A 19,583-nucleotide genomic window follows, 5' to 3' on the forward strand; every position below is an offset into this window, starting at 1 on the left:
TAGACAAAATAGAAAACTGGCAAAATTTTCATTCAGGGGTCATTTGCTACCCTTTGAACTTGTGGAGACATTTGCATAGTCATGTCAGAGTGTTAAGGGGGAGGAACTGGTGCCTAGTGGGTGTAGGTCCAGGAGACTGCTAAACACTCCCTACAGAGGCACCTGATGGACCCCGCAACCGTTTGCTGACACAGGTGTATATAGATCTCACCTCCATTCTTTCTGACTATTGTTGAAAAGCATAGTGTCAGCTGGGTGTGGTGGCACACACATTTAATCCCGGCACTCGGGAGGCAGAGGTAGGATTGCTTTGAGTTTGAGACCACCCTGAGACTATGGAGTGAATTCCAGGTCAGCCTGAGCTATGGCGAGACCTACTTTGGAAAAAAAAAAAGTGGTATGATATTCCCAGAGCATGTGCAAGCATTTATAACTTAAAGATTATCTTTAGAAGTACATGCATGCACAAACCTCTAGTGAAAATGTTTTTGTCCAGACCACCCAAGGCAATTACTACTCTCAAGTAAAATATAGATGTAGTGTTGATATCAGCATTGTCCCTGCTTCTTGGTTCCACACGTCAGATCGTAGGACAGGAAGCCATCATCAGACCTGAAGGGCAGAGGGAAAACTACATGCTGAAACAACCACACAAAGGAGCACCCTGCTCTTACATATTCTGGAGTGGGACCCGTGCAGAGAGCAGTTTCATTATCCTTCATGTCTTCTGGAAGACTCACAGAGGACTCTCTTCTTTACCCATGCTGGCCTCCATCTCCCTACCTCTGCCTCCTGAGTGCTGGGATTAAAGGTATACACCACCACACTGGGCTGTTTTGAATATTTTCACTATGAGGGAAGAGATAGAGAAAATGAATGAGAATTAATGAATGAGCATTTGTTTGTCTTGCTACCGCAGACAAACTCCAGACACATGAGCTGCTTTGTGCCTCTAATCACTGAACTATGTCTCAAGGTAAAGAATTTCAAAGGGTGAGTACAACTGTATTCCTGGCTTCAAAGCTGGGGGATCCACGAGCCACAGAATGTTAAGTGGCCTTTGGAGGACAGAAAGGAAAAGGAAATGGAATTCTCCCCCGAGACTAAAAACAGACAGCTGTGTCCTTATTAGTCTGGTAAAACAAAACAAAAAAGAGTGAGTTTTGACTTAAGTTCTTCTAAATTGAGAGAACCGATGTTTGATTTTAAGCCACAGTATTTCCAGTAGTTTGTTATATGAGGCAGGCAATATATATATGTTTTTTTTTTTCTAGTTCTTTTTTCTTTCTTTTCTTCTAATTTTTTTTTTTTTTTTTCTGGCAGGGTCTGACTTTAGCCCAAGCTGACCTGGAATTCATTATGTAGTCTCATGAGGGGAGGCCTCAAACTCACAGCGATCCTCCTACCTCTGCCTCTTGAGTGCTGAGATTAAAGGTGTGCACCAACATTCCCAGCCCTACTTCTTTTTGACCTCCAATTTGCCCTACTCAATTATTCAGTGTGTTCTGCTGCCCTATAAGTTAATAAGCCTAGTTCTCCATAACAAAATAAGTAAAAAAAAAAGAAGAGGAGGAAGACTTTTGTTGGCTTTTGTCTACTTTGAAAGTAGAAATGGCCTGTTTGGGCTGGGTGCCCTTTGTGCATTCACACAACCTTGAATTCTAGAACTATCCAAAAAATTAAATATTAAATTCTATGAATGAGTAGCCCTTAGTGAAAAGAAATCTCAGAAAATGTAAGGAAGGGACTTCCATTACCTGTGCTCCCATTCCTTCCTTGGTTTATTAAGGAGACGGCACCTTTGATCATGATCAGGCATGTTCAGAGCCCAAGAATGTGAGGATCACAACAGGTTCTCATAACCGTCATGGAGACTGGGGACATTCATCATTATGGATATTGTATCCTCACTTTCCATTAATCTGTATCCTATGAGTTAATTAAGGGTAGGGCATGTGAAAGGAATGGAAAGTGTGGTAGTAGCAGGTACATAAAAGAGTCCTCTATGGGTTGTCATCTTCTGGAAGACATGAACGATAATGGAACCCCATCCTGCCTGGGTCTCACTCCAGAATAAGAGCAGGGTGCACCTTTGTGTGGTTGGTTGTTTCAGAACGGGTACGGATTTCTTCACAGCTCTCTGATGAAGGTCAGTCTCTATATTAAGTTTTTATTTCTGTTGGGTAAACAACTTGGAGTGTAATTGTTGGTCCATGTAATCTGTGTGGAGTTGTAACTGTAAGAAGCTGTGAACACTCCTTTCCATAGCACCACAGCCCTTTGCTTTCCCACCAGCAACAGGTGACATTGCTCTTCCTCTGCCTCTTCACCAGCACCAGGCCTATCAAAATTGTTTTGAAATTTTATTCCTTTTGATAGATGTATACATAAAATTACTCTGGCCGGGCATGGTAGCACATGCCTTTAATCCCAGCACTTGGGACACAAGAGGTACGTGGGTCACCATGAGTTTGAGGCCACCCTGAACATAGTGAGTTCCAGGTCAGCTTGGTCTAATGTGAAACCCTACCTCAGAAAAAAAAAAAAAAAAAGAATATAGAAAATTATGTACACTAAGAATGTGTTCAGAATCTCACCTGTCAAGCAATCATTATTAATATTTTGGAATATATCTTCTAGCTCAGTTATTCAATCAACCAGTATTTGATGAGCATCATAGGTGTGAGCAGTGGGTCTCTAATCGGGACTAAGGATGGTCAGTATATTCCGTCTCCTGGTGCTGGAGAGATGGCTTAGTGGTTAAGGCTCTTGCCTGCAAAGCCAAGAGACCAAAGTTTGATTCCCCAGGATCCACCTAAGCCAGATGCACAAGGTGGCGCATGCCTCTGGATATTGTTTGCAGTGGCGGCGGGAGCCCCTGGTGCTCCCATTCTGTCTTGTTGTGTCTCAAATAAATAAAAATAAAATACTAAAAACTCATGAGAATATCATGTGCGAGCTATAGTAGAAAATGGATTAAGATAACAGAATGGAGGGCTTTGAGAGGTGAAGGGAGCAATGTATTTTGAGAGTGTAAGGAGGATATAGGGGTATTAAAGGCAGTGAGGGAACCTGTAGAACAGAAAATGTTAGCTGAGCAGAGAGAAGAGCAACTGGAATGGAAACTGAAGGGTTAATGAACCACTGACTTCAGACCACTGACCTTGGTGGACCATAACACTTTCCTGGACCATAACATAAGGCACACCTGTTGAAAGCAAGCTCATGACTCAAAGATCCAGCCTCGAGAGCTACCGGGCCACCTGGGCAGGCCTTTAGTCCTTATCCTCCCATTCTTGACTCCCAAAGACCACGCCGCCATCCCTCATCATTTATATCTCTACTCTCACATTCAAACATGGTAGTTCCGTCCTGGAAGAGCTACTGTCTCTTCAGTAAAGTCTCTGCTGTTGAGGTTGGCTTTCGTTTCTCTCTTGTATTTCTCACGTTGCTCCAGTCAATCCTGGATTCTAACAGAGACTAGAGAAACAGAGGTGAGAGAAAGAATATAGCCAAGGAGGGAGAGTGACACCAGGGGCAATGTGTTTATAAGAAGGGTAGCCTTAGGGGAGGGGTGATTCTCTGCCTTGTCAGTTACTGGGAGGAGCAGTAAAGTCACAAATGGAATTCATGGGCAGCAGCAGTCAGAGGCATGGCTTCCCCGGAGAAGATGCAGGAGTGGACAGCAAAACTGCCTTTCCCAAAGGAAAATAATATTTGTAGGAGCAATGGCGATGATCCTCCAATATATATGAATATGAGCAGGCAAGTGCCAGCATATGAAAATTAAAAAGTTTATGCTCTCTAGACAGCCCAAGGAATTCAGCTGACACAGTGGTCATTTCCAGGAAAATGGTCTAATAGGCAAGTTAAAAATGTGGCATGTAATCTATGGCCCTTTCTGGTTATTTTATTTCATTTATAGTTTTTCATTTGTTGAACCATGTCATAGCATGAGTGTTGGGCTCAAGGTTTTAACTGCTGAGCAGTCCTTGTCTGGATGTGGCCCTGCCAATCACTGTCTGGGCACCAGTCTCTCCTGGAAGCCACTGTGTAAAATCCCTTTCCGAGCGAGACACTTTGGCTCTCTCTCTCTCTCAGATTCCTGGGAATTTCCAGTATCTTGTTCATTGAGTAATCTGTAGATAGCCGAAGAAAGTGGTACAGTCGCGTGTTTAGAGGTTACAATGTGGGTTCCACTTTTCGGCTGTGCAGCTCTGACGTTCCTGTGCCAATCGGGATTGAGGTGCAGCTCTGACATTGACATACCGATGGGGACTGAGGTGCAGCTCTGAGGTTCACGTACCGATCGGGATTCTGTGATTGTGGGCTGGGCAGCAGGTGAGTATGTTGGTTTTCAGTTCGTTAAACTCATCAGGGGGCGGAGATTTAACTACAGAACCTGGGACTGGAAACCCTGTTCCCTGTGGTGTGGCCTCCCTCCCTCCCAGTCTGGCCCGAGCCTAAGCTTTGTCCCGGACAGCTCCGTGGTCTGCGGAGAGCCACAGCCGGGCATCTGGCAAACGCAGTGTCTGGACAGCCACATCCGGGAAAGCAGCAGACGCAGTGTCTGGACGGCCACATCCGGGAAAGCAGCAGACGCAGTGTCTGGACGGCCACATCCGGGAATGCAGCAGACGCAGTGTCTGGAGGGCCACATCCGGGAATGCAGCAGACGCAGTGTCTGGAGGGCCACATCCGGGAATGCAGCAGACGCAGTGTCTGGACGGCCACATCCGGGAATGCAGCAGACGCAGTGTCTGGACGGCCACATCCGGGAATGCAGCAGACGCAGTGTCTGGAGGGCCACATCCGGGAATGCAGCAGACGCAGTGTCTGGAGGGCCACATCCGGGAATGCAGCAGACGCAGTGTCTGGACAGCCACATCCGGGAATGCAGCAGACGCAGTGTCTGGACAGCCACATCCGGGAATGTAGCAAACGGAGTGTCTCAACGCGCGCATTGTGGCGTCAGAGGTGAGCTCCCCTCGCAGTCGGGGTTCGGGGTTCTCCCAGCCCCTCCCCGCCCCCAGCAGCGTCGTGGAGCCCTACCGGACTCGTGTGCTGTCGCTCTGGCCGGGTCTTCATTCGCGTCCTCTTCCCATCCCTTCCGGCCCCAGGCTGCTGCCCCACGCCGCGGGGGCTCCCGCTGACGCCGCCCTTCCCCGGGGCTGCGGCTCTCCTGGGCGACGGCCTGAAGCCTGCGTCCCGTCCGCCCTCTGCGGGCGGTGCTGCGGCTCCTCTGCGGTACAGTGGCGAAGTCACTTCCCGCGCTCTCTGCTGGCGTTGTCCCGCTGCCCTGCCCGCCCTGTGGACCACTAGGCCTTCCCCCGAGGCCTGGCGTGCAGAGGCTGCCGCCCAGGGTCAGACGACAGGATGCTGGGTAAGGGCTGACGCATCAGGACCACACCCTAAGAGCTCGGGATCATCTGAGTGCAGCCCCCAACTGCTCGGGGAGTCAGCTTTTATCGTAGAAAACCACAGGTTGTGAAAACGGGATGGGAGTTCAATCACAATGTTAGACAAAATTACTGTTAAACAAGGGAGGTCGTTACAAAAAGTGACCAGGTTTGGGCTGGAGAGATGGCTTAGCCGTTAAGCGCTTGCCTGTGAAGCCTAAGGACCCCGGTTCGAGGCTCGGTTCCCCAGGTCCCACGTTAGCCAGATGCACAAGGGGGCGCACGCGTCTGGAGTTCGTTTGCAGAGGCTGGAAGCCCTGGTGCGCCCATTCTCTCTCTCTCCCTCTATCTGTCTTTCTCTCTGTGTCTGTCGCTCTCAAATAAATAAATAAATAAAATTAAAAAAAAAAAGTGACCAGGTATGCTAAGGGATAAGCCATTCTATTCATCAAGTTTTCAACCCTGGTAAGTAAAAAAAAAATCCTAAAGGCACCTTCCCAACCTCATTTCTGGTGTGACCTGTGAGCCTGTCGCCTTCTGCCGCTGGTTTCTTCCTGTTGCGTTAAAGCACTCCGACCTTTCAGTGTCTTATCTCCTGTTACGCGTGAGAGTACCAGGGGTCTGTGCCTTTTGTTTATATTCAAACCTGAACTTAGAGGAAAAGCACAAAAATAAAAGCAGTGCAGACACCTGTGCACTCCTTGACAAGGTGAGCCGCTCTCCTTATGTGTATATCCTGTCAGAGTCCACAGCCCTCCTGGGCCTCTTCTGCCTACCTGCTCATAGCGTTCAGTTTCTCCATGGTTTTTCTCAACTACTAAGCAATCTGTGTTAAGATCATTACCAGTCGGGCTGTTTTGTAGTGGCACACGCCTTTAATCCTCACACTCTGGAGGCTGAGGTAGGGTTACTTTGAGTTTGAGGCCAGCTTGTGCTACCGAATGAGTTACAGGTCACTGGGCTAGATTGAGATCCTACTCTAAAAATATAACGGGGGGGCTGAAGAGATGGCTTAGCATTTTAAGGCATTTGCCTGCAAAGCCAAAGGACCCATGTTTAATTACCCAGGACCCACATAAACCAGATGCACAAAGTGGCACATGTGTCTATAGTTTGTTTGCAGTGGCTGGAGGCTCTGACATGCCCATTCTCTCTCTATATATAAATATATATCTGCCTCTCTCTTTCAAGTAAATAAAGCGAAAGCAAAAATTGAAAAATACTTTAAACCAACAGAGCCAGGGAGTTTGCTTAATGGTTAGAAGCACTTGCTTGCAAAGCCTGATGGCTCAGGTTCAATAATTCCCTAGTTCTCTCCTCTTTGCAGTAATTTTTTTCTTTTTAGGTTTTGAGGTAGGGTCTCACTGTAGCTCAGGCTGACCTGGAATTCACTATGTAGCCTCAGGCAGGCCTTGAACTCACAGCAATCTTCCTACCTCTGCATCACCCAGTGCTGGGATTATGCCTGTCTCCAAGTTTTTTTTTTTTTTTTAAAGAAAAAGACAATGAAAAAGGTTACTATAAGATCAGAGCATGCATTGATCTTCCACTGAGGATTCTTGCCTGAGTTAGTAGTCTACTGTTGTGATCAGTTTCCCACACTACCTCTCCCTCCATGTTTACCGGTTCCTCCCAGCACTCAGCTGCAGAAGCTCTCCCTTCTTCCAGTCTTTATCACTCAAATAAAGGTGTGTGTTTCTGATATAATATTTCTCAACTAGATTAGGATCTAGGGGCTGGAGAGATGGCTTAGCGGCTAAGGCGTTTGCCTGCAAAGCCGAAGGACCCAGGTTCAATTCCTCAGTACCCACGTAAGCACAAGGTGGCATATGCATCTGGAGTTCGTTTGCAGTGGCTGAAGGCCCTGGTGTGCCCATTCTCTCTCTCCTTCTCTCTTTGCATCTCAAATAAAGATAAAATAAAATAAATTAGATTCTGGAACCCATCAAATCACTTAATTTGATCTCTGCCATACATCTGCTGTGTAAAGAGAGTAGATGCTCAAGGAGGGATGCACAGATAAAGGAAGATACATGTGATTAATGGGAAAGGAGCCAGCATAACTGCGTGAAGAACCAGCTAGTGAAGTGCTCTGTCCAGCACGGCTGCACGTGTCCAGCGAGCATTTAGAATGGAGCTCCAGAGAGCTGAGGTGTGCTGTAAGTGTAAAGTGCGCACATGTCAAAGACGGTCTACACAAATTGCAGTCATAATTATTACTTCTTTCAGCCCAGGCTGACCTGGGATTCACTCTGTAGCCCAGACTATCCTTGACCTCAGTTATCTTCTTATCTCAATCTCCCAAATGCTGGGATTATAAGCATGAGTCACCCCATTGGGCTGGAGCCATAATTTTTTTAAAATTTTTATTAACATTTTCCATGATTACAAAATATATCCCATGGTAATTCCCTCCCTCCCCACCCCCACACCATAATTTTTTTTTTCTTTTTGAGATAGGGTTTTGCTCTAACCCAGGCTGACCTAGAATTCACTATGTAGTCTTAGGATGGCCTTGAACTCACAGTAATCCTCCTACCTCTGCCTCTTGAGTACTGGGATTAAAAGTGTGTACCGCTACACCCAGCTGGAACCATAATTTTTACACATCAAAATGATACCATGGAGCCAGCCATGGTGGGGCATGCCTTTCATCCCAGCCCTCAGGAGGCAGAGGTAGGAGGATCACTGTGGGTTCGAGGCCATCCTGAGACTACAGAGTGAATTTCAGGTCAGCCTGGGATAGAGTGAGACCCTACCCCAAAAAACCAAAAATAACAACAACAACATGGGACATATGGGGGTAAATACTTATTTTACTTATTTTTGAGAGAGGGTCTCATATAGATCAAGCTATCCTTGATAGGTAGCTGACGATGACTTTGAATTTATGATTTACTGCTTATATTACAGGTGCATGCCATCACACCTCACGAGGTATTTTTTAAATTAAATTTGTTTGAGGTACAGTCTTCTTGGCTAGCCTTGAGTTTATGATCTTTCTGACTCAGGAGTGCTGGGATCACAGGCATGTATTATCATGCCCAGATTTGTTGATATATACCTATTTCTGACTATTTTTAGGTTAACATACAAAGTAATGGATTTCATTACAGCATCTTCATACATATGTCATTAGACTTTGTATGTATAAAAAGATCAGAATTTTATGCTCCAGGGATCAAACCCAGGGCCTTGTGCATACTAGGTAAATGTTCTACCACTGAACTACACCCCCAACCTTTACAGTTTTGAGACGATTTTCTATGTAGTTCAAGCTGGTCTTGAATTTGAAATATTCTTTTTAAAAAAACGTTTAAAATTATTTATTTGTTTGTTTGAGAAACAGAAATACAGGCAGATATTGAGAGAATGGGTGCACCAGGGCCTCCAGTGACTGCAAAGAAACTCCAGATACATGTACCACCTTGTGCATCTGGCTTACATGGGTCCTGGGGAATTAAACCTGGGTCCTTTGGCTTTGCAGGCAAGCACTTTAACTGCTAAGCCATCTCTTCAGCCCCCTACTTTTTTGAGATAGGACCTCACTCTAGCCCAGACTGATCTGGAATCACACTATGTATTCTCAGGGTGGCTTTGAACTCAAAGCAGTCCTCCTACCTCTGCCTCATAAGTCCTAGAATTACAGGTGTATACCACCACATTCCACTTTCTTACTGCTTTCTAAATGGGACTACTGGAGTGCTTATAAAATTACCAGTGTGCTTGCATTGTTTTTGACATATCTGCTATACAGTATTTACTATGACTCTCTTATGTACCTTTTGTATTATTTTAATTCCCAAAATGCATCCCACAAGCATATCAAAGGACAGTACTGGAAAACTACAGCGTGACTCACCCCAAGAGAAAAATCTCAGATTAGTACTGTGAATAGAAAAATCAGCATATGGTTGAAGAGATGGCTTAGCAGTTAAGGCACTTGTCTGCAAAGCCCAAATACCCAGGTTCAATTCCCCAGGACCCACATAAGCGAGATGCACTAGGTGGCACATGTGTCTGGAGTTTGTTTGCAGTGGCTGGATGCACTGGTGCACTCATTTTTTTCTCTCTCTCTTCCTCTCTCTGTCTCTTTCTCTGTCTCAAATAAATAAAATTATTAATATAAGTATAAAGCTGGGCACGGTGGCACATACTTTTAATCTCCACATTTGGGAGGCAGAGGTAGGAAGATCACTACGAGTTCAAGCCAGCCTGAAACTGCATAGTGAATTACAGGTCAGCCTGGGTTAGAGCAAGACCCCACCTTGAAAAATGGAAATAATAATAAACAAAAATTTATAAAAAGAAAAATAAGCATAACTGATATAAGCACTACTGACAGTCAAGGACCAAAAACAGCACAAGTGCACTTTCTTTTTTTTTTATTTATTTATTTGAGAGAGAGAGAGAAAGAATAGGCGCACCAGGGCCTTCAGCCACTGCAAACTAACTCCAGATGCATGCACTGCCTTGTGCATCTGGCTTATGTGGGTACTGGGGAATTGAGCCTTGAACCAGGTTCCTTAGACTTCATAGGCAAGTGCTTAACTGCTAAGCCATCTCTCTAGCTCCCAAGTGCACCTTCTAATGAGGGTGGCTAGTTACCATTTACAGGTGATTTTTAGATGAAATACTATTTGTGGATTCCAGGGTGAGCTGGAATTCACTATGTTGTCTCAGGGTGGCCTTGAACTCAGCAATCGTTCTACCTCTGCCTCCCAAGTGCTGGGATTAAAGGCGCGAGCCACCATGCCCAGCTGGTGCACACCTTTAATCCTAGCACCCGGGAGACAGAGGCAGAAGGATCATTGTGAGTTTGAGGACACCTTGAAACTACATAGTGAATTCCTGGTCAGCCTGGGCTAGAGTGAGACCGGATCTCAGAAAACAACAACAACAAATCCCCCAAACCAGAAAACAAAACAAAAAAGCTGACTAGATACTGTGGTGTACTCTTGTAATCCCAGAATTTAGCATGTGGTGGCAAAAGAATCTGAGTTCATGCCAGCCTAAGCTATAAAACAAAAACTAAACTAAAACATCAAAAGAAAACAAAACAAGAGCTGGAAAGATGGCTGGCTTAGTGGCAAAAGGCATTTGTTTGCAAAGTCTGATAACCTAGGTTAAATTTCCCAGTCTCCACATAAATCCAGATGCACAAGGTGGCACATGTGTCTGGAGTTCGTTTGCAGTGGCAGGAGGCCCTGGTGTGCCTGGACTCATTCTTTCACTGTGTCTGCCTCTTTCTCTCTCTCTTAAAAAAAAAAAAAAAAAAAAAAATAAAGCCGGGCATGGTGGTGCATGCCTTTAATCACAGCACTCAGGAGGCAGAGGCAGGAGGATCTCCATGAGTTTGAGGCCACTCTGAGACTGCATAGTGCATAGTGAATTCCAGGTCAGCCTGAGCTAGAGTGAGACCCTACCTCAAAAAACTAAGGGGGGAAAAAATGAAAGAAAACAAAATTTACTTACTACCAGGAGGAAGAAACACTAAAAAGTAATTCAGTAGTTCATGAGAGGGTTAACTTGTGCACTTGCCAAAAGAAAACTTGTAAAAAACAGATTCAAATGTGATGTGCTGTTGTTTGTGAAATAATGAGTTAACAGTGTAATAAATCTTTCCTTTTTGTAAAGCAACAACATACACATTTCTAATGCCTGTGTGTTCTACAGTAAAATTTATGGAAAACACAGTAAAGATAATACTTCATGGAAGTAGTTTTATGTCTGAAGTCTTCCCATACAAAGTTTCTTTTATTCTTTCCCTGAGGTAGGGTCTCACTGTAGCCCAGGCTGACCTGGAATTCACTATGTAGTCTCAGCGTGGCCTTGAACTCACAACAATCCTCCTAGCTCTGGGACTAAAGGTGTGTGCCACCACACCTGGCTCCAATATTTTTTTAATATCATTGCACATGAATGTTAATATAATGCAAAGTAATGAAGATACCTAACTTAAATTGTTCCTAATATGCTGATATTTTGTAATATAGACCTGAAATAAGTGGGACAGGTTGCCACATACCCTGGCAAATTTAATTAAATCAGCTGGGTACCAGGATGGTCAAGTATCCGTAGTGATTTCTTGAAGATAGCACTCACTCTGGGAACATGTGGCTGAATATTTTAGGAATATCATCATCACTCTCAATGGTTCATGAGTACCACTCCCAAGAATATAATGTGCAGTAACAAATTCTGGCTCCATCTGGTTCTTTTTCATGAGAGGCATTTGCTAAATTTCTCCCCACTTTGAACATGTGATTGGAATATGGTTCTTTTTTGTAGGTTTAGAAAACAGCATTAGTGAGTACTCAAGCTTCAGGATCTCAGTGTTGATTATCTCCACATTTTCCTGTTAAGATCTGGTGATGCATGACCTGGAGCTTTGCATTCCCAGTCATTTGTGAACCCTTAAGAGTGTGTGGGATGTGAAGGCTGATTTATAAATGTATTTGTGTTGTTTTCCATGAGGACAAGATCTAGTCTAACATGGGATGGGCTATGGGTTAAGGCTTCCCCAGGTGGAGTAGATCTACCCAGTATGAGTTCTCTGGTATTTGGCAAGGGAGGAGCTGTGTGTGAATGCCTTGCCACAGTCCCTGCACTCATATGACCTCTCTCCCATGTGGATCCTCCAGTGCTGACTGAGGTGGGTACTCTGCCTGAAGGACTTTCCACAGTCCTGATATTCGTAGGGCTTTTTGCCAGTGTGTGCCCTTTCATGCTGGCTGAGGGATGAGCTGTGACCGAAGGCATTCATTGACATTCATTGCACCTGTAGGGCTTTTTCTTGGTGTGAATCCTCTGGTGTTCTATGAGGAGGGAGCTCTGGCTGAAGGCTCTGCCACACTCATTACATTCATAGGGCTTCTCTCCTATGTGGATCCTCTGATGCTGAACAAGAGGAGCAAGCTGGCCAAAGGCTTGGCTATACTCATTGCATTCATAGGGTTTTTAACCAGTGTGGATTCGCTGATGTTTTGTTACAGATGAACACTGGCTAAAAGTCTTGCCGCAGTCACTGCATTTGTAAGACTTCTTCCCAGTGTGGATTCTCTGGTGCTGGGTGAGGTGAGGGCTCTGCCTGAAAGCTTTCCTTCACTGACTGCACTTTCAGGGTTTCTCTCCTGTGTGTGAACGCTCGTGCTGGCTGAGAGAGCAACTGTGGCTGAATGCTTTCCCACACTTGTTGCATCCATAGGGCTTCTCTCAAGTGTGAATCCTCTGGTGCTCGGTTAGGAGTGTGCTCTGGTTGAAGGGCTTCCCACACTCACTGCATTGATAGGGCTTCTCACCTGTATGTGTCTGCTCATGCTGACTGAAGGAGGACCTGAAAAGGAAGGATTTCCCACATTTACTGCACTCATGTGGTTTCTCACCAGTGTGAGTTCTCTGGTGCTAGATCATGGAGCCATCTGGTTGAAGGCCCTACTGCTAGGTCAGGACAAAATGGAGTCGCCGAGGACAGCAGGAGGGCAACATAGAAGTGGGTCATCCACACTCCTCAAGCAATTGCCCAGCCATTTTCCCTCCCCTGCCTAAGACGGCTCCAAGTCTAGAGTTACTGCCCCCTTATTTCTCACTGGGTCACTTCTGGCCTCACGCTGTGGCTAATGTAAAGAACAGAGATTTGCTGCCCCAACAAAGAAATTCTTTCCCTTCCCCCAGCTGGAGAGCCTGTAAAGGCTGCTATCTGTAGCCCTGAAGGACTCAGGAACCAGAGGGACGCCATGACAGGCTTCAGAGTCACCAGTAGGCCTAAGTTTCTATTTCCTGGCAAGGTTTAAATAAGAATTTAACAGTTACTGAAAAAAAGACCACAGACTGCTTATGCCATACATTTCTATGGTCATAAGATAAGTTGCTTAAGTTCCTCAAACACACATAGCCAATCACAATAAAGGTTACCTACCCTGCTTGAAATTCCCCTAGGCCCCTGCCCACCAGCTTTGCCCACCAGCATCCTAAGCCTCTCAGAAAAATACAAGTGCAGTTACTGCTTAAATCAACCAATCACATAACGATTACCCCCTGCTTCTTTGTTCAAATTCCTATCAAAAAAAAAACCCTGCCCCCTTGCTGCTCAGGGCTCTGGTACAAACCCACTGCGCTGCTGAAGTCAAGAGTCTGAGCTTAAGCCCAAAATAAAGCTCCTTGCCTTTGCATACGTGTTTGGTTCTCCTTGGTGGTGATTGGGGGTGCCGAGAGCTGGGCATAACAACCCCAAGCTGACTGCTGTGCTCTTGAGTGTCAGGCCTGGCAGTTTGTGTCCCCCCACAAAAAAACACTTCCATTTTTGCATCAGAGTGGTCTCTGTGGTCCTTGGTCACTCCTGAACCTTACACTTGCCACACTGAAGGCACTGGTAGGGATTCTCCCCAGTGTTAGGTAAGTGCTGAACTGCTTCAGAAACATTTTCCACATTCATGGCCTTCAAAAGGTCTCTCTCCTGTGTGTGTTTGGTGATGCTCAGTGAGTGCTGAGCTATGACGAAAGGCCTTTACACATTTTTGGCATTTGTGAAGTTTTTTTTTTTTGCATAGGTTTGTGGTTGAACAGTCTCCCCCTTTCCCTGTGTTTCACACACCTGAGGGCCTTGCCTTTCAGCAGTAATTAGTTGGGTTGAGAGACTATTGCTCACACTCATGTTTTCCCTTATCCCATTCCCCTTCTGCTCCTGAGTGGGTGTCTTCACAGGCATGTAGGCCACCTGCCCACTGGCTTTTACCTGCATTTACAGAGGCCTACACTGTCCTCACTCTTGAGCTGTCATACATCATACACAGTCTTTCCACCAGGAAAATATTATTGGGCAATTCTCCAGAGGATCCTTGCTTTGGAGCTAAAAATTTGTTTTCTTGTCTATTTCCCAAGTCTAAAAGAAACAAAAATTAAAAACAACCCCTTAATCTCTTTTCAAGGGTAAAAGATGTTTGCAATGTATGTGAAGGTGGTGATGGTAGTGGTACATTAAATATTAAGCTGATAATTTTGAAAAAAATCGATATACAAGTTTAAAATTATGTTTTAGCCAGACAGCGACACGTGCCTGTCTTCCTAGTATTTAGGGGGCTAAAGAAGGAAAATAAAGGGGTTGGAGTGATGGCTTAGTGGTTAAGGCATTTGCCTGCAAATCCAAAGGACCATGGCTCAGTTCCCCAAGACCCACGTAAGCCAGATGCACAAGGGAGCATGTCTGGAGTTGGTTTGCAGTGGCTGGAGGCCCTGGCATGCCCATTCTCTTTCTTTCTTTCTCTCTCTGTCAAATAAATAAATAAGATATATCTAAAAAAAGAAGGAAAATAAAGACATCCAGGCCACTCTGGGCTATACATTGCAAGGCCATGTTTCAAAATAACAACAAAAAACAGTATTTTGGTTTTTCAAGGTAGGGTCTCAATCTAGCCCAGGCTGACCTGGAATTCACTATGTAGTCTAACAGTGGCCTTGAATTCACAGCAATACTGCTATGTTAGCCTCCAGAGTTGCTGGGATTAAAGGTGTGTGCCACCATACCCAGCAAAAATAGTTTTAAACGTTTTACAAACCAGGAGAGAAACAAATCTAGAGCTAGGACTATGGATGGAATTTTCAAGGGGAACAGTGGTAGCAGTATAATGCCCCTAGCCTCATGTGTTTTTGAATACTTGATCCCCAGCAAAATGGTGTTCTTGGGAAGGTTATAGAATTTTTAGGAGGTTAAGCCTTGCTGGAGGAAATATATCACTAAGGGTGGGCCTTAAGGTTTTATGACTTGGTGGCACCTCTACTTCTTCCCTGCTGATGAGATGATGTGCACCAGCTTCCAGCTCCTGCCATAATTTCTCCACTGTGATGAAACTTCTAGAAAATATAAAACTAAAAACAAACCCTTTCCTTCCTGAAGCTGCAACTGTTGGGCATTTTGTCCCAGCACTGAGAAGATAACTAATACAGGAACTCAGAGAAGCAGATTGGGGAAAGGACAGAATGGCAACAGTATTCAGGGAAAATATCTACAGGAAGCTTAGCCTTTCCATAGCTGAGTCCACATGGATAACCACTGTGCTACTGGTAACATCAAAAGCTTGGCTGGAATACTGAATGAACAGGTCAGTCTCTGCAGTCTTGTTTGAAACCTGGGGAAAGGCCACAGTTGGAACAGGGTGAGAATCCAATGTCAGTGGAAAACTACCTGTCAGGGGCCATTGTTGCATGCTGGACTTAAGAGCCGGGCAAAAATAAGAAAACATCCTAACTAACTACAGGCACATAGAACCCAGTCTGGGTTCACCGACCCATGCTGCAAGAGTCAATACCTGACTCTGGTTGATACCACAGCAGTTTGATGTTTTGTTACAAAGTAAGTGTTGACTGAGCCTCTGCACTTCCTGTTCCTCTTCATGGGATGATGTTGTCTCACAACTCAGCCTTGAGTCCATTCCTCCTTGGAGAATCCAGTCATCTAGCTCCAAGGACCCTTGCTTTCCTTTCCCTAGCAATCACCATTTGTAATCATGTTATGGTTATTTTTACTTCATTTGTTTATTGTGTGCTCTCCTCCATGTGCACCATGGTGGTGCACAACTGCAGTCCCAGCACTTGGGAGGTGTTGCAGTCGGGTTCACATTGCTGGTAGAAAAAGAGGTTTATTTTGGCTTACAGGCTTGAGGGGAAGCTCCACGATGGCAGGGGAAAACGATGGCAGAGCAGAGGGTGGACATCACCCCCTGGCCAACATAAGGTGGACTGCAGCAACCGGAGGGTGTGCCAAACACTGCCATGGGAAACTGGCTATAAAGCCCATACGCCCGCCCCCAACAATACACTCCCTCCCAGAGGCGTTAATCCCCACATCTCCATCAGCTGGGAACCTAGCATTCAGAACACCTAAGTTTATGGGGGGCACCTGAACCAAACGACCACAGGAGGCATAGGTAGGAGGATCACTGTGAGTTCGAGAAACCCTGAGACTATATAGTGAATTCCAGGTCAGTCTGGGTAGAGTGAAACACTATCTTGAAAAGCCAGAAACAAAACAAAACTGTAAAGATGGTAATTCAAGTTGACTCACACCAAAATGGGTGTGTGGTGAATACTCACTAAAAACAGTAAGTGGTCAATCTGCTCAGAATTAAAAAGCAGACACCAAGAACCTGGAGGTGCAGGTTGGGGAGCTCTTCCCAGTCTTGGAGACCTGTCTCACCTGGGCAACATTTTGAGAAACTCCAGAGTGTGCTGCCCACAGCTCAGCCCCATGTTCCAGCAGAAGAGATGGGATGTGGCTTTTAGAACCAACGTCCTGCTCAAGGGGACACCCATGGCATAAATATTTGTATCCCAGCAACTGCCTGATCCTCTGCCCATCCCCTTGCAATGTACCATGTCTCAAAGGGCTGGGATACTGAGTAGCTGAGGTGGTTATTTTAACAGCCCCCAGTGTTCCTCAGATAATCCATTTCCACACTTTTAGTCCCTGACCCCACCCCTAGTGAGGTGTGCATCAGTACCCTGCCTCTTCCAGCTGACAAAAATGACCATAGTGCAGGTGATTTGGTAGCCAAACCAAGAACCTTTTTGGGTCTTTAAAAGATATCTGGGATGTAGACCATTTTTGTTCTGCTGACCTTGCACCAAGAAAGGCACTGTGGTAATTTTAATTGTCATCTCCAAAAATGTTTATGTACAAATAGGACAGAAAGAGGTTGTTTGGTTGGAAGCAAGTGCCTTTACCACTGAGCCATCTCCCCAGACCACAAGCTGCTCTGATTTGAATGTTGGGTGTCCCATTAAAACTTTTTTTTAAAAAAATTTTCACAATTTTTTATTAACATTTTCCATAATTATAAAAAATATCCCATGGTAATACTCCCCCCACACTTTCCCCTTTGAAATTCCATTCTTCATCATATTACCTCCCCATCTCAATCATTGTCCACTAAAATTCTTATGTCAGAACCTAATGACAGTATTAAGAGATGTGGCTACAGGCTTAATGCTTTACAAGAGGCTCATGAGAGCTCCCTTGTCCCTTCTACCGTGTGACAATGTGGCCAGAAGGTGCCATCAAAAATGAATCAAGACAATCTGCTGGTACCTTGTTCTTGGACTTCCCAGTCTAAAGAACTAGGAACAAGACATTTCTATTGTTTAAAAATTACTCAGGGGCTGGAGAGATGGCTTAGCGGTTAAGCGCTTGCCTGTGAAGCCTAAGGACCCCGGTTCGAGGCTCGGTTCCCACGTTAGCCAGATGCACAAGGGGGCGCACGCGTCTGGAGTTCGTTTGCAGTGGCTGGTAGCCCTGGCGCGCCCATTCTCTCTCTCTCTCTCTCTCTCTCTCTCTCTCTCTCTCTGCCTCGTTCTCTGTCTGTTGCTCTCAAATAAATAAATAAAAATAAACCAAAAAAAATTAAAAAAAAATTACTCAGGCTAACACATTTTGTTTCAGTAGCCCCAAATCTACCGTGCCAAAGAGGAGGCTCCTTAGAGCACCAAGGGAAGACCCAGGTCCACCCTCAGATTCTGCAACCTTGGGGCCAGTGTGTCTCACTTACCTCATGTTTCTCTGCTTCTAGTATTTTCTGATCTATGAATTACTAATATTTATCCTACTTGATATTTCCTACAGTAAAACAACAACAAAAAACCCCTCAGGTATGTGCTTTGAAATCCAAACCATATGCACATTTTTAACCCAGGAGAACTAGAATCTATACTCTACACCATGGTGGGTATGGACACAGCCTTACCCAAGGACTCCAGCATATCATCGTGGAACAACGTCCTCCCGGAAGGCTCCAGTTGCTCCCACTCCTCAGTCCAGTCCATAACCACATGCCCGAAGGTCAGTTTCTCCTGAGATCACAAGTGTTTTCAGCTGAGCCAGTCTGGTGGGGACATCTGGGGAATGTAAAGTGTGGTAGGGTTCTCTCCAAGATGGTGTCCATGTCAGATTTTCTTGTAAGGTTATTTGGAAGGTGTGTCCTGGCATATGTATGTGAGGAAGGGTATCTTAGGATGCTAGAGGTCACACCTGTTGTTACAGTCAGGTTTGCATTGCTGGCAGAAGTCACCTGAGCAAGAGCAGTTGATAGGAAAAAAGGTTTATTTTGGCTTACAGACTCTAAGGGAAACTCCATGATGGCAGGGGGAAACGATGGCATGAGCCACGGGTGGACATCACCTCCTGGCAAACATCAGGTGGACAACAATAACAGGAGAGTGTGCCAAACACTGACAAGGGGAAACTGGCCATAATACCCATAAGCCTGCCCCCAACATTACTCTGCCTCCAGGAGGCGTTAATTCCCAAATCTCCATCAGCTGGGAACCTATCATTCAGAACACCTGAGTTTATGAGTGACACCTGAATCAAACCCCTACACCTGTCTTCTAACAATTTTAGATGAAGAAAAACCTCTTGAAATAAAATGGTGGTGGGGAGTTAAAAACTAAAGTAGCAGATAATCATGGGCCTGTCTGAGTCCTTGTCAGCGGGTAGACACTATCCAAATATATACTTGCAGTATCAGTGAAAACGAGTGAGTGATGGTTAGCAGACACACAGTACCACTGAGATAAACGAGAGCTTGTTTTCTGGATCCTACGTAGCTGGGACTCAATACTCAGGCTGATTCCCCTTCCCTCCAAAACAAACCTAGCACCTGGCTCTCCCCACAGACCCAGGAAGCCCCTGAGACAGGCCCCGCCCCCAAGGCACCTAAGAGGAAACAACACTCCAATCTGGACCCTTCCCGTCCCCCCCACCGGCCTCCCATCTCTCTTACCGGCTGAGTGGAAACACCAAGGCCGCCAAGGACCAATAGCTTGGAGCGCGTCTGCGTGCACGTGCGCCGGACTACAGTTCCCAGAAGCCCTTGTGCTGACTTCCGGTATCGCCCGCGGTCCCCACGACGCAGCTCGCGACATCTTGGAGCCCGGGCATCAAGACTCCAAGTCCGAGCGTGGTCTTCCGAGCGCAGTCAAGGCTCAAACTCCCCTCACTACTTCCCAGTAGCCGGCCGGAGGGAGGATGCAGCTACCAGCCGGGGCTGCGCGTGCGCAGATCGGCTCAGAACTACAGCTCCCAGAAGACCGCGGGGGGCCTGTCTCATTTTGGGAACAGGCATAAATTTTGAGCAATAAGGAGAATGGGCACAGCAGGTTCTCTAGCCACTGCAAACAAACTCCAGGCTCGTG

At 45.7% G+C, this 19,583-nt stretch overlaps 1 long non-coding RNA gene across 1 annotated transcript; it reads right to left on the reverse strand.

Moving 5' to 3' along the window:
- Positions 1–11,727: 11,727 nt before the first annotated feature.
- LOC123454867 lies at positions 11,728–19,253 on the reverse strand. The gene is made up of 3 exons (XR_006633530.1): positions 19,172–19,253; positions 18,134–18,457; positions 11,728–12,735 (listed from the first exon to the last, which is right to left on the reverse strand). It is a non-coding gene; the product is annotated as an uncharacterized LOC123454867 (long non-coding RNA).
- Positions 19,254–19,583: the final 330 nt, after the last annotated feature.

Source organism: Jaculus jaculus, chromosome 14 (genome assembly GCF_020740685.1).
Source record: "Jaculus jaculus isolate mJacJac1 chromosome 14, mJacJac1.mat.Y.cur, whole genome shotgun sequence".
NCBI classification, from domain to species: domain Eukaryota; kingdom Metazoa; phylum Chordata; class Mammalia; order Rodentia; family Dipodidae; genus Jaculus; species Jaculus jaculus.